This window comes from Manis pentadactyla, chromosome 11 (genome assembly GCF_030020395.1).
Source record: "Manis pentadactyla isolate mManPen7 chromosome 11, mManPen7.hap1, whole genome shotgun sequence".
In the NCBI taxonomy this organism is placed as follows: Eukaryota; Metazoa; Chordata; class Mammalia; order Pholidota; family Manidae; genus Manis; species Manis pentadactyla.
Window position 1 is genome coordinate 107,612,669 of NC_080029.1, and position 13,958 is coordinate 107,626,626.

Consider the following 13,958-nt stretch of genomic DNA (forward strand, 5'->3'; position numbering starts at 1 on the left):
GGGATGGAGCATATGAAGTGCCTGAAAGTTCTCAACTTGCTGGGAAGAACGTTCCCAGACAACCTTGTCCACCTTTCCCTTTTCCTGTACAGTAAGTTCAGTGCAAACCCCGCCCCTTCTGCAGCCCTCCCGCTGCTAGGAAGCCTCTCAGACCACCCGCCTTTCCTTTGTCCCAGAGTGGCCGAATGTGAAGTCCTGTCCTCACACGTGGCTGGAATCTTAGTCTCTGAAATATTCCACCTGTCTTAGCTTTCCAACCCCACTGATCTCCAGAGCACCATGCAGTGTGGGTTTGTGCTCCCAAAGCAGATCTCCAGGGCTGAGTGTTCAGCAGTTCCAGGCTTCCACCCCCTCCCCTTTCCGTTTCTCTTCCTCCCGCTGGTGAGCTGGGGTAGGCGAAGGGCTTCTGTCCCACTGGATCAAGGCTTTGGTACGTTACCCTGTTTTGTGAGGTCTGCTCTGTTCTCCACATGTATGCAGTCTTGTGCAGCCTTCTTTCCTGTTGCTCTTTTAGCATTAGTTGTATTAACTATATTTTCGTATTATATGTGCTTTTGGGAGGAGTTCTTTGTCTCACCTCTCACCCCGTCATCTTCGATAATTCAAATATATCTTAAAGGTTGTATGCAAAAGACAATCAGAGAAACTTTCAAAAATGATAAATACTCATCAAAACTGTACAGTCTTTTGAGGTTATCCTCCCATCAAATAGCTCCTCTATTTTTCAGTCTACGATTCCATTGCCTTCAAGACAGTTTAGTACTAGGAAACAGGTGTTGTATCTAGAGACTTCTCTTTTTCTGTTTCCTTGTTTTTACATCTGTCTCTTTCTGTTTGTACAAATGAAGATTATATTCTTCAAACTTAACACAGTATTTGTTTGCAATCTTATAACCTGAAATCAAATTTCATATATTAAATTTTATTGAGGACTTATACTGCCTCAAATATATCAGTAGTGTTGTGAAATCTATAAAATTTTCCTTTTAGTTCCGGTGATATCTGATACATTATTAAGAAAGTAAAATGTTGTAAATCACTTAGCATTCTGACTAGGGCATCTCTTACAGCCTTTAAATTCATCCCCAAACTTTTCATTTGAGAAAACAGTTCAGTAAATATTTTCAACAAGTTCCCAAGTTCTGTCTCTTTAGATTTCCAGTCTTCCCATCATTCTCTTCCAAAAAGCTCACAAAGCTGACCATATAATCAGTTACTCTCACTTGCAAACTTTATACAGTTGTGAAGTATGCAATGGATGATGGGCATACCTGTCTTTCCCTCTAACTTTGGTAGTGGTAGAAATTTTCCACTTGTTGAAAATGATCCATTAAGTCAGCTCAGTTTTTCCATGTTGAGAGCGAGCTCCTCAAATTTCTTCCTCCCAGATAGTTAGGCACTGCTGACCTATGTATGCAGGCTAATTTGGTAAAGATCATTTTGCTGTAGTTTCAGGCAGGCAGAATTTGGTTTGGACTACATGTTGGATAGCCCTGATATTCGCACAGCTGAGTAAAATCAATTTTTGGAAGAGTTCACGTGATTTAATTAATATAAGGATTTTTGGTTTCTTAGCAGCAAAATTGAGACTAGAATCCTAATCTCCTTATTCAGTAAGATCAATAAATATTCATTGAGTGATATTTTTCTACTAAAGACAGGAGGACATTATTTTTTTTTCTTTCAGTTTTTTGGTAAAGATAGGTATGTATATAATAGTTATAATCAAGTATATACAAAGATTGAAGAGAGTACAGAAATGGGGGTGATTTTTACCTCTCACAGGAGTAGGGGAGGGAGATAGGGAAGTACCTCTTGGAGAGAGCTTTGAGGAATGGACAAGAGTTTGCTAAGCAGATAAAACTGGGTATTTTGAGATAGAAAGAATAGTAGGAAGGAGTAGAAGGCAGGGTCATATTGGAAAGTATTCTTTTTCCTGGAGAACTTAATAAGTTTGAGAAGTCCACCTAAGTCTAAACAGGGCAGGGAGTAGGATGGTAGGAAGGCGAGGTGTGAAATGGCACTGGAGGATCTAGATTTTGAAGAGCTTTATTTGCCAAGCTAAGGATTTAGAACTTTATTTCTGAAAGTAATGGAGGGCCATTGAAGGGTTTTCAGCAATTCAGTGTCTCAACCAGTTTCTGCCATACTCTGATGGTGGTTTGAATTGTAGTGATAGTAGTGGGAGCAGAAGCAGAGCTATCAGGAAACTATTGTATGTAATTCAGGTGAGAGAGATCTCCCACCCCTGTAATCTACCATTATTCCCCAAAATACAACCTCAAGGTACCTGTCCTCTCAGTCTCACGTCTTTTCTGCTCTGGGCTTCCTACCTTTGATTTGTTGACCATCTACTGTCCACCCTGCTATCATGTTAGTGGCTATCTGACTTTTTATCTCTGTCTTGCCTGAAGGTTTCAGCCCCAGGGAAGTTCACTCTTGACTCGATGAGAGTGTAAAATGACAGTGGAATGTTCTTGGGGTGGAAGGGTTTATATTCAACTTTATTCTCCCTGAGATGGCAGGCCAAGTGCTAGAATCCCATCCACCTCAGAGAAAATCTGCATGCAGCAAGCCCGTCTCTGCCTCTCGGCCTCTCTGCCCCCACAGTCATCTCAGTCTCTATCCTAGGCTCTGCCCCCACTCCAGCCTCTGCTCTCCTGCAGCCATGCAGCCCAGAGCACTGGGTGGAGCTCTTGGTATAGAGTCAATAATAACGTACTGCCCGGCCAACGAGGGTCGGGTGAGAATCCTGGCCATGGGGACTTTGATTTTCTCTACAATCTCTCTCTTCTGATTACTCTCCACTTAGCTATTTTCAAACCTGCTATCTTAGTAGATGGACTTAACTCAGGTTTCACAGAGAAATGAAGGTCATTCAGTGAGCAAGTCCTTGCCTCCTAACCCCAAGTTAGCAAACTTAATTTGTTTGTACAATCACTTCTTCCTCCTCCTCCTCTTTCTCACCTGTTACAGTGAAAAGAATGAAAAGAATATCCCTTCTCCTATCCAAGGCGATGCTTCCATCGAAGCTTTAAATCCAATTTCCTCTACCTCCATTGGGCATCTCTTTATTTCCATTACCCTTATCTCATTTTCTGATGGCCCTTTTCCCATCAGCATACCAACAGGATTCAAGTCTGCCCTTTCTTGACTCCATATTCTGCTAGATATGTGCTAGATATATTTCTTTTTCCACTTATTACCAATTTCCTGAAAAAGTACTCATCCTGAGCATCTTACTACACTGATAGACAGTGACTGCAGTGAGGGGGTGAAGACCTGATAATATGGGTGACTGTTGAAACCACAATGTTGTTTATGTGTAACCTTCATAAAATTGTATATCAATGATAGTTTAATTTTTAAAAAAGTACCGGTCCTTGTCTAGCTGCAGTGTTCAGTCTTTTCTAAACCAGGACTTGGCAACTGGAATATTATTAGCATTTGGGGCAAGATAATTCTTTGTTGTAGGGGGTGCCCTGTACATTATGGGATGTTTGACAGCATCCCTTGTCCTTACCTACTAGATATCAGTAGCCATCTTCTCAGTTGTGATAACCAAAAATATCTCCGGACATGGTCAAAAAAGCCCTGTGGTTCAAAAGTAACCCCCATTTGAGAACCTCTGTTCTAAAATGTAGGACAGTTGCTGAAAGTAAACTTGTTTACAGATCTTCTTATCATCCAAACTAATAGAAATGTCATATCCTTGATTACTCACTTCAGTATGGGAACCCTTTTTCTCACTTGGCTTGTTACCTATTCTCTTGGTTTTTCTGCCTTTGCTCTGTCTCATCCTTGTCCTGGGACTTCTCTTCGTCCTTCAACTCTTAAAATATCAGACTTCCCTGGGTATCTGTCTCCTCTCACTTGTAGTCTGGATGACCTCATAAAAATTATTGCTTCAGGTCTCACATGTAAATTAATGAAGCCAAATCTCTATCTTCAACCCAAATCTTTCTTCCTAACTCCAGACTCATATATTCAACAGCTTCTTGGAATCTCAACTTTGGATAAACGTTAGACACCACAAAATCAACTTTCCCAATAAAGAAGTAATCATTTCTGTTCTCTCAACCTCTTCCCTCCTTCCTTCCCCAGCCCAAAGTCCCAATCCCCAAAAGTTGGTTTTTGCAAGTCTCTGTCTCTTTCTTGAATAGCAGCACAACCCAAGTACTCACCATAAATCTGGTTATCTATGAGATTCTCCTTCACCCCCTACATCTATTTAGCTGTTCAATTTTCTTATCTCTTGTATTCTGCCCTTTCTTCTCATTCTATTTTCCACTGCCCTCATCACTTTTTACTTGCCTTTCCATCTAGTCTTCCCTCCTCTTGCCCCTCTCCAAACCACCTCTATGTTGCATATATAATGGTGTCTCTATTAGTCAAATCTGACCTTGGATTGATTTCCTTTAATAGCTTCCCATAGTTTTAAGCATAAAATGTTCCAAACTCCTTATCCTAGCAAAAATAACCTTACTTAACTATTTTTTTATTGAAGTATAGTTGATACACAATATTATATTCGTTTCAGGCATACAACTCAGTGACTCAACAGTTACACCCGTTATTAAATCCTCACCCCAACTAGTGCAATTAATATTTGTCAACACAGAAAGATATTATGGAGCCATTGGCTATATTCTTCATGCTGCACTTCCATCCCCATGACCACCTTATATTATGATTGAGATTTTTGTGTTCCTTTATCACACCCCCTGCCCTTACCTACCCATCCCAACCCCTTCCCCACGGTAACCACCAGTCACTTCTCAGTGCCAAGAAAAAAGTTTACTGCTGTTTTCTTATTTAACTCATTTCTGTCTATTTTTCTTCCCTCATCTCTTGAGATTTTCCCCATATGACACATTCAGTAGATCCTAGTAGAGAATTTCCTTCATGACGTTTCAGGTACAGGATCTGTACCTTAGCATGAAATTTCAACCTGGAATACCCTATTTGCTTTATTTAACTGTCTTCATGTTGCAAAATTTAGTTTAAATATCATGTCTTCTTCCATCTTTGTGTTCTCAGAGCACTATTGTGATGCTTTGTGTTCTCTAGAGCATCCTATCCCTTCCTCGTTGTAGTGTAAATAATGGATTTGCTTTGTGGGTTTTGTGAAACACTGCAAGAAAGGTAGTGATTATGTATTTAGTACTCACTGTGCCCAGCACAATGTCTAGTAGATAGTAAGTACTTGATTAATGTTTGTTACACAAATGAATATTAAAGATACCAAAGACCTGGACTGGTGCAGAGATTGGAGAACAGTTTGATTTTCAATATTTGAGATATTTCAGAGGCAGAATTGGAAGGGCTTATTGATCCATTAGAGGTATAGAGTGTGGAAGGGAAAGTAGTCAAAGATAACCTTTGGGCTTCTAGTTAGATAACTTGGTCCTATTGACTGAAACAGTTAAGGCTGATATGGATGGGTCATAAAAACAATATACCTACATTTATTTATTTATTTACTTTGGACATAATGTGTTAGAGATGCCTGTGGGACATTAACCTGGAAATTACATATTCAGTAAACAGCTATATGGGGCTATATCAGTCAGCCCTGTCCAATAGAAATATAATGTGAGCTACAAATGTAATTTAAAATTTTGTAGTAGCCATATTTTAAAAAGTAAAAGAAATGGGTGAAATTATATTTAATATTATATTTTACTTAACTCCAGGGTTTCTGAGCTGTACTATTAACATTTTGGGCCAGGAAAGTTCTTGCTGTGGAGGGCTGTTCTGTGCATTGCACAATGTTTACCAGCATCTCTGGGCCCTTGTTAGTACATGCCAGTAGCCACTCCCCTCTCCCCAAGTTGTGACAATCAAAAATGTCTTCAGATATTGATAAATGTCCCTAAGGTGGGGGGGCGTGTACACAAAATCATCCCTGCTTGAAAACCAGTGATTTAACCCAATACATCCAAAATACTATTTCAATAAGTAATCGATATTTAAAATTATTGAGATTTTAATAATTTTTATATCGTATCTTTGAAATTAGATATATATTTTTCACTTACAACACTTCTCAATTTGTACTGTCCGCATTTCAAGAGCTCCATACCTATGTGTGGCTAGTATATACCTTATTGAAGAACACAAATCAAGAGCTTTAGAAAAAAGGTTAGGTCTGGAAATACATGACTTTGAAAAGTTATGAGTCAATAATACTTAAAAATATGGCAGTAGATATGGTAGTACAGGCAGAATTTTACATTGAGAACAAGAAAATATAGTATTAAGGAAAAATCCTAGTCTAGTGCTTACCCATTTCCCCTCACAATCTGCTACTGTTTCTTTTTCTTCTTTTTTAATATTATCTTCACTGAATAATATGGAGAAATCAGTGAACAAAAGAATGCATATTGAGAAAGATAAATTGTTGACAAAGGGAGGGAATTAATGTTTATCAAACACTTAATTGGTAAATAATGTTCAAAACATTATATAAACTGTCTTATATATATATATATATATATATATACCCCTTGGAGTTAATAATACTGTTATCTCAATTTACAGAGAAGGAAACTGTTTTTTTTTTTAAGATATGCTTTTATTGCTTTTATTTTGTTTTCTTCTTCCACTGATGTATAATTGACATTTTCTTTTTGGAAACTTACTTATAAAGGTATAATAAATAAGACAGCTGTTAATTGGCATCAGTGGGGTTTGAAAAGAAGTCTGTCTGAATCCAAATCCTACACTGTTTTCCCCTACATCCTCCTAATGCGCATAATGAAGCATTTCCTATCTACTGATTTATAAAACAAAGTGTATGTGATTGTACAATCAGTTCCCAGTATATCTATTACCATTTTTGATCTGATTCTGGAAGCAAATTCACCTTAACCGTGAGGTATCGTGATTATGTCATTAGCGAGTATGATTGGGCTATCATTTGCTGGGAAATACACTAAACCGTGATGTTTTTGCTTAATTGTGCCTTCAGTATGGTCAATAATTCTGCGGTTAGTTGTAATGTTTAGTTACGCAAAAATAAGCCAAGATGTAGTCAGTGTTTTGCTTACATACTGAGTTCATAATTACCAAGGAAAATAAAATAATGAGCTTTAGGACACCGTTCAGCTTCGCTTATAGACTGATAAACTGAATACAAAGAAGGAGGGCAAGAAGCGGCGGGCCAGTGAGAAACAAAAATCTGAGCAAGCGCAGAATCAAACAGATGTTACCGGAGGCGTGAAGGCTACTGCGCTCTCGCTTTCCGAACTGTCGTAAAGCCCCGGAGTGTCGTGCTCCCTCGGGAAAGGAGAGATTGGTTAGGCGGCGGCAGCGGTGGCGGCGGCAGGAAAGCAGCGGGAGCGGCGGCGATGGTGGCGAGGTGTTGGGTCTGCGCAGCATAGAAACGCCCGCAGCTTCGGGAAAGGAGTTCCTTTGGGATCAAACTAGGCATTCTGAACCCAAGCCCAGTGAGCTGGGCCGACCTGGGCGCTGCCGCTGGCACAGTTTTGGCGGTGGTGACAGACGCAGCTCCCGACTACGGGGGCCTGTTAAGGCCGAGACTGAGACGCCGATCACTGCCTCTCGACACATCCTCTTCTCCCCTCCCACCTCCCGTCTCCCTTCCCGGGCCAGGGCTCTCCCAGACCCTGGGAAGAGGGTGGCTAATGATAAAGGTGAGGGGCTCGGGGGGAGGGGCCCGATGGGAGGCCGCGCGTGCGCGCAGCGGGGGAGGGGCCGGCCTGGAGGGGAGAAAGAGGAAGGGCTGCGGCCGCGGAAGGCTGGGGTCGGCGCCCGGCCGGGTGTTCCTGGCTCCGCAGTGACTTAGGGGGCTGTCCGCGGAAGATGTGATTGTGTTTGAGCAAAGCATTTGTCTGCAGACACACCCACACCCCACAGTAAGGGAGTGTGGGTGAGGGGAGTTGCTTCCCTTTTTCGACTTTTCCCTGGTGTCTTAGGATGGGGGCTGAGGGCTGAAGCGTGGGAGTGCGATTTGACAATGGAGTAGTGAGGGTAACCCGCACCGGGGGTGTTGGAGGGCGATAAGTCAGCCTTGACGATTAGGGAGTTGCCTTTTTATGTGATCAAGGAAATGTCCGCGGAACAGAAATACGCCGTCAGATTTTTGTATAGAGTTAGTTGATCATTAAAAGAAAATATTTTTATTATTGTTCTTAGATACTTTATCAGAGTCAGTGCCAGTGGTACAGTGGAATTATCTGTTCTGCACTGCAGAAATAGAGGTTTGTCACAATACTTCTTAAATAGGTTGTATGAGATCTTTAGAGGTACTTTCTTCAACCAAGTCTAAGTTTTAATGTTTAAGAAAATACCAGAAAGTCTAGGGTATTTATATAATTTGTTCATGTTTGTAGTGTGGGGTGACTCCATTGTGTTGTATGCTTTCTTGTTTCTTGATTTATGTGTAGTATGAATTTTGAACTCTGGAGTGGTAAGATGCCAGCTGAGACAGACTTCATTTTATAGTTCTTAGAGCTTTTGAATATGACTTAATAATCCAAACTGTATCTCATTTGGTATTTTATATCTAATTTTCTTGTTTTAGGGACCTCTTCAACCAAAAAGAACAGACTGGGGAAAAGACTAAGGTTCCATTTCCTTTCCTTTTTGGTGTGTGTGTGTGTGTGTGTGTGTGTGTGCTTTGAATGTTAGAATGTTATTTCGATATTACATGGAAGTTCTGTAACAGTGATTTTTACTTAATTTTATTAGGATGAATACCTGGTGTGTGTGTGTGTGTGTGTGTGTGTGTGTGTGTGTGCTCGAATGTTAGAATGTTATTTCGATATTACACGGAAGTTCTGTAACAGTGATTTTTACTTAATTTTATTAGGATGAATACCTGCATTTTGATAGTTTGTTACTATATGGTTTTAGTAAAAATTTTCATGTCCATATAAACCATGTTGTTTTTTATGCTATTAAGCAGTAATCTTTGGTTGTGTATGTAGGACAACACAGGACTGAGAAAGAAGCCCTTTTACTCTGAAAAGAATCTTACTTTTTTTTAAATTGAATTATTTTACTTTTGCGCATCTCTTGTCATTTAACCTTGGACAAATGACATCTCATTTGTTTGCTAGGATTCAGAGTAGTATTCTAAAAACTGGTGGGGGTGTTATGAATTGGTCTGAATAATATTGTAGGAAAAACTAGGATGAGTAGAGTCTCCTTGTTCCACATAAACTGCATTTGTGTGTGTGGATCTTCTGTCACTTTTTTCTTCTTTGGTGTCAGTGACTTGCATGTTAGTTCTGTCACTAGAGTTGGATTTTGAAGAAAGATAATCAAAATAATTTCACTTTGGTGAAAAATGCATGATAGTGGAAACTACACCTTCACAAATTTTACTTCAGTACTCTATTTCTACAGATAATTGAAAAATAGCTATACTGATGTTTAAGAGAACAGTAATTTAAACATCAGAAGCAAAGGAATAGTCAGTAGATATTCCTAAATAGTTATTTTCATTTTTAAATTTAAAAAGTGGAATAAAGAACTCATTAAATCAAACCAATTAGATTTTTTTCGAGCTTTCTTTTATTATTTTGTCAAAGAGGGGTTTGTGTAACAATGCTTTACTTAGAGCATGATTATATGTGTCCCTGTTTTGACTTTTCCACCTTTGGGCTATGACTTCAATAAGGAAAAAAAGTGACAGTACTAAAAATGATAGTGATTAAAGTATGATATAACTTGACATTTACATTCTATGGTTGACATTGTATGAAAGTGTATACGGTCAGAGACAGGATGTCTGGATTTTAGATCTAGCTTTGCTTGTTATTCATTACATCTGTGACTTTATTGATTACCATCCTGGGCTTCAGATATCTCTCAATTATTAAGTGAGAAGTTTGGCATAGTTGTCTAGTTTTTCTCTAGGTCCCATATTTAATGGTGTATATTTTTAGTTAGATGTTTTTCATATTTGTTTTGTATTCATCATGGTCCAATCCCAGGAAAGAAATGATGCATAAATAGAAGAAAAAGAAACTTGTGAATCCACCTTTGTTGTTACAGATAATGCTTCTGTCTCCTTGTAGATGTTATTCTTGATTTAATAGCTCTAGCATGATACTAAAAAATGATACTTTGTTTTACTTCTGTTAAAGCTCTTTAAATCATCCTAAATAAATTCTCTTTCAGAAACCTGTAACACTGTTCAGTAAAAGATTAGAATTGCATTTAGATGCCTTACGCCTCTGTTCTTTCTTTCATGCATCCCACAGATTCTTGATAACAGCCTGGCCCAGGTTTCTACAGGCACTTGATTTAACATAACATGAGGAGTGAGCTACGAATGTTTAAAAAGAAGTACTAAACTGAGCTAATATTTTAAATAGAGGTACTGCATTATTATTTAGTCACTCAGTAAGTATTGATTGAATGTCCCATGTTCTTAGCATTGTTCTTGGTCTTCAGAGAAGAAGGCGCTCTGCCTTCATGGAATGGATCTTCTACTGGGGTTAGCAGGTAACAAACAGAATAGTTTTAGGTAATGGTAAGTGTCATAAAGAAAATAGGACCATGTAATGGAGAATGAATGGAAGTGAGGCTCTACTATGGATTGAATGGTTAGGGAAGGCCTCTTTTAGAGGTAGTATTTGATTTGCAATCAATGACTAGTGCAGCAGGCAAAGGGAGCAACAAGGGCATTAGATTGGGTTTGATTATGGAGTATCTACAGATGTAAGTTAATTGTTTGGTTTATTTGGCTTTCTCATAATTTTGGACAATGTGAAACGAAAGTTTAAAAATATTTTATGTGTAACAACCAAATGTAATGTTTTGACCTTATTTAAATCCTGATTCAAACCAAGTGTATAAAGTCATTTTTGAAACACTCTGAGGAAAATTTGAATGTGGATGGGTATGATGATACCAAGGAATTGTTAATTTTGTTAGGTATAGTCATGACATTATGTTTATGTAAGAAAATGCCCATATTTTTTAGAGATGGGGACTGAAGAGTGAGGAAGAGAAATAAGATGTCCAGTATTTGTTTTAAAATACTTCATAGCAAAAAAGGGTTAGATGAAGCAAGTGTGGCATAATTTTGATAATTGTTGTGTTGGGGTGATAGACATGTGGGTATTAATAATATTGGTCTCTACTTTTGTGAAGTTTGAAATGCTCATATTTAAAAACGTATTTAAGATAATTTATACCATATTTAGGTGTCTGCTCCCTTTTTCCTTCTCCCCCCGCCCTCCCAGTTTTGATAAAATGCAGTGTTCCTCTTTCTAAACATTCAGCATTTATTCAACAAATGTGAGTGCTGCATTTCAGGTACCGTGTCAGTGCTTGAGTTACAACGAAGAGAGCAGGACCTTAAGGCCTGACTTAGGAGGAGCTTATGGTTTGCTAGAGGAAGGGAGAGTCCCTCAGTTTGGATTTCTGTGTTTCCCTGAGGGTATGCAGGATCGGCATCTAAGTATTTATGTGGCTACTTAAAAAATATTTTCATTTTTCTGAAACATTGAAAATTTAAGAAATTTCGTATGGGGCTATGTGCCAGTATTAGTCTCTGTTGTACTCATTTCCTTTATTCATATATGCTATAAGGCATCAGAATAAATCACTTATTTTCACCTTGATATTCCAGTTTGCCTTTATTTCAATTTTTTATTTTGAAATAATTTCAGGCTTACAGGAAAGTTAAAAAAAGTATTGAGGACATTTCTTTACCCTTTACTCAGACTTACCAATGTTTAACATTTTTTCACATTTGCTTTCTCATTCTCTATTTTTTAAATTGCTTGAGAGTACATTGCATATATTACACATATTTGTCTCTAAAAATTCACTGTGTACTGTATTCTCTTGCATTATCACAGTATGGTTACCAAATTCAGGAAATTTAACATTGATAATACTATACCTTTATCTACTCTATAGCCCCTATTCCAGTAGTGTCAGTTTATCCCAGTAATAGCATTTTCCCAGTAGGACACAGTCCAGGTTGCATTTAGTTGTTATATCTCATTAGCTTCCTTAATCTGAAACATTGCCTTAGCCTATGTCTTTCATTGCATTGATATTTTTGAAGAATACAGGCTGTATATTTTGTAGAATATTTCTCAGTTTGGATTTGTCTCATGTTTCCTCATAATTAGATTCAGGTCATACATTCCCAGCCAGGGGTTTTGTATTCTCAGGGTATGATGTGGAAGTACATGTCATTAGCTTGCCCCTGACTGGTAATGTTAGTTTTTATTTACCTGTCACAGTGTTTGGTTTCTTCACAGTATAGTTATCATTTTTCCCCTTGGCATCTAGTAAGCAATCTTTGGGGACAACTTTGAGATATCCATCAGATCTTCTGTATCCTTATCAAGTTTCCCTGGATTTAGCATCCACTGATGATTCTTGCCTGTACTGATCTTTTTACTTTGATGGTTAGAAAACTGACGCCTCCATCTCCTCTGTCTTAGCAATAGGCATTCTGTTGTAAGGAGGAAACATCCTTTTCTCTCTATTATCAATGTGAATTTAAGTACTTCCTATTTTATTCTGTGGGTTATAATCCATTACTGCCATTACTTATTTTAATGCTAAATTGTCCCAGATTTATCATTGGGAGCCTCAACGCTCTGGTTCCTGTGTCTTTTTGGCAAAACCTGATAATTATTTTGTAGTACTTTCTTCCTGGCACAGCAAGATATACCAAGCTCATCTTGTATCTTTTCAGCCTGGAATCAGCCATTCTTCGATGAGTGCCAGTTCCTTTTAGTGGGGAATCCCAATTTGCTTTTCAGTTATCTGTTTACATGTAGAAATAATCTCTTCTTTCCTGAATCAGGACATCTTCTGAGAAACTAAAATTGAATTAGATTTTGATAGTGGATTTATATTTGTATGAAGATTTTGCCTATGAAATAAACACATAAGATTTAACAATTTATTATATTCACTATAAATCAACTTTACTTTCTTTTTCAAATAAATATGTTAAGTCTTGATTTGATCTTAATTGTGATCAAAGAAAATAGAGGAAAAAAATAAAAGGTTATTTTACTTGGTGTTACCTTATGTGTGAAAGTGTGTGTAAAGTGTAGAGGGTTTAATCACTTTAAAAAATGACTTAAGGTTTACATACTATAAACTAAGTCATTAGACTTTCTGGTCTGAAGGAAATTATTGCTTTTTAACTAGCTTTTTAAATGAAGTTAAAAAAAATTAAAATATAGAATAATATTTCATATGTGAGTGGAAACTGACAGGCACATTATTACAGGCAGTTACTGTTACATCTTGGTCTATTTCACAGCCATTCTTTCACTTGTAGGTGGGGATTTGCTTTATTTATCTTATCTTTTAAACTTAATTTGTAAGTGTTTTTCCAGGTAGTATTTTGAATTATTTTCTTTTTAATTGATATCTGTGTATAGTTTTAAAAGTCATTTCCAAAGGGCTCATACTGAAAAACAGTAGTCCCCCATGCCACCCCTCCTAATCCCCTGGTTCCACTTCCTAAGTGGAAACACTTTCAGCTCTTAAAAATTTGTTTTCTGGCATTGACCTGCACAGCAGCCATTATTTCTACTTAGCTACTTTTGAATTAAGTAAACTTTTTTTTTTTAATATATAATTTTTTGAGATAGAACAAAGGGTACCAAATTCACAAGGTGTAAAGGGTGTTGGGAAAAAGAGGCCTCCTTGTCATTCCAGTTTTACTGCTACCTAATTCTTTTCCCTGGAAATATATCTCCTGTATTTTATATGTATTTCCAGACAGTGGTTCTCAAAATGTGGTCTGTGGACTCCTGAGGGATTCTTCAAGTGTGTCAGAAGGTCTGCTAGGTTGAAAATATTTGATAATAATACTAAGTAATTCTTTGCTACTTTGTTGCCATTTGCACTGATTGTGTCAACCCAGTTATAGAACTGCTGACCCTTCAGTGCATATCAAGACAGTGGCAAAAACTGTATTAATAGTCATTATGTTCTTC

The 13,958-nt window shown here is 37.8% G+C and overlaps 1 protein-coding gene across 6 annotated transcripts in view; it reads left to right on the forward strand.

The window, feature by feature from the left end:
• Window positions 1-7,267: 7,267 nt before the first annotated feature.
• Window positions 7,268-13,958, forward strand: part of RNF111 (ring finger protein 111) — a 109,492-nt gene continuing 102,801 nt past the window's right edge. For 3 of the 6 annotated variants that reach the window (XM_057488849.1, XM_057488853.1, XM_057488854.1), the window contains exons 1-2: window positions 7,268-7,658; window positions 8,549-8,591. The gene's annotated coding sequence lies outside the window, so the exon portion shown is untranslated. Of the gene's footprint in view, window positions 7,659-8,548; window positions 8,592-10,233; window positions 10,352-13,958 lie in introns of those variants that run through there. The other 3 variants (XM_057488850.1, XM_057488851.1, XM_057488852.1) reach the window with 2 other exon arrangements.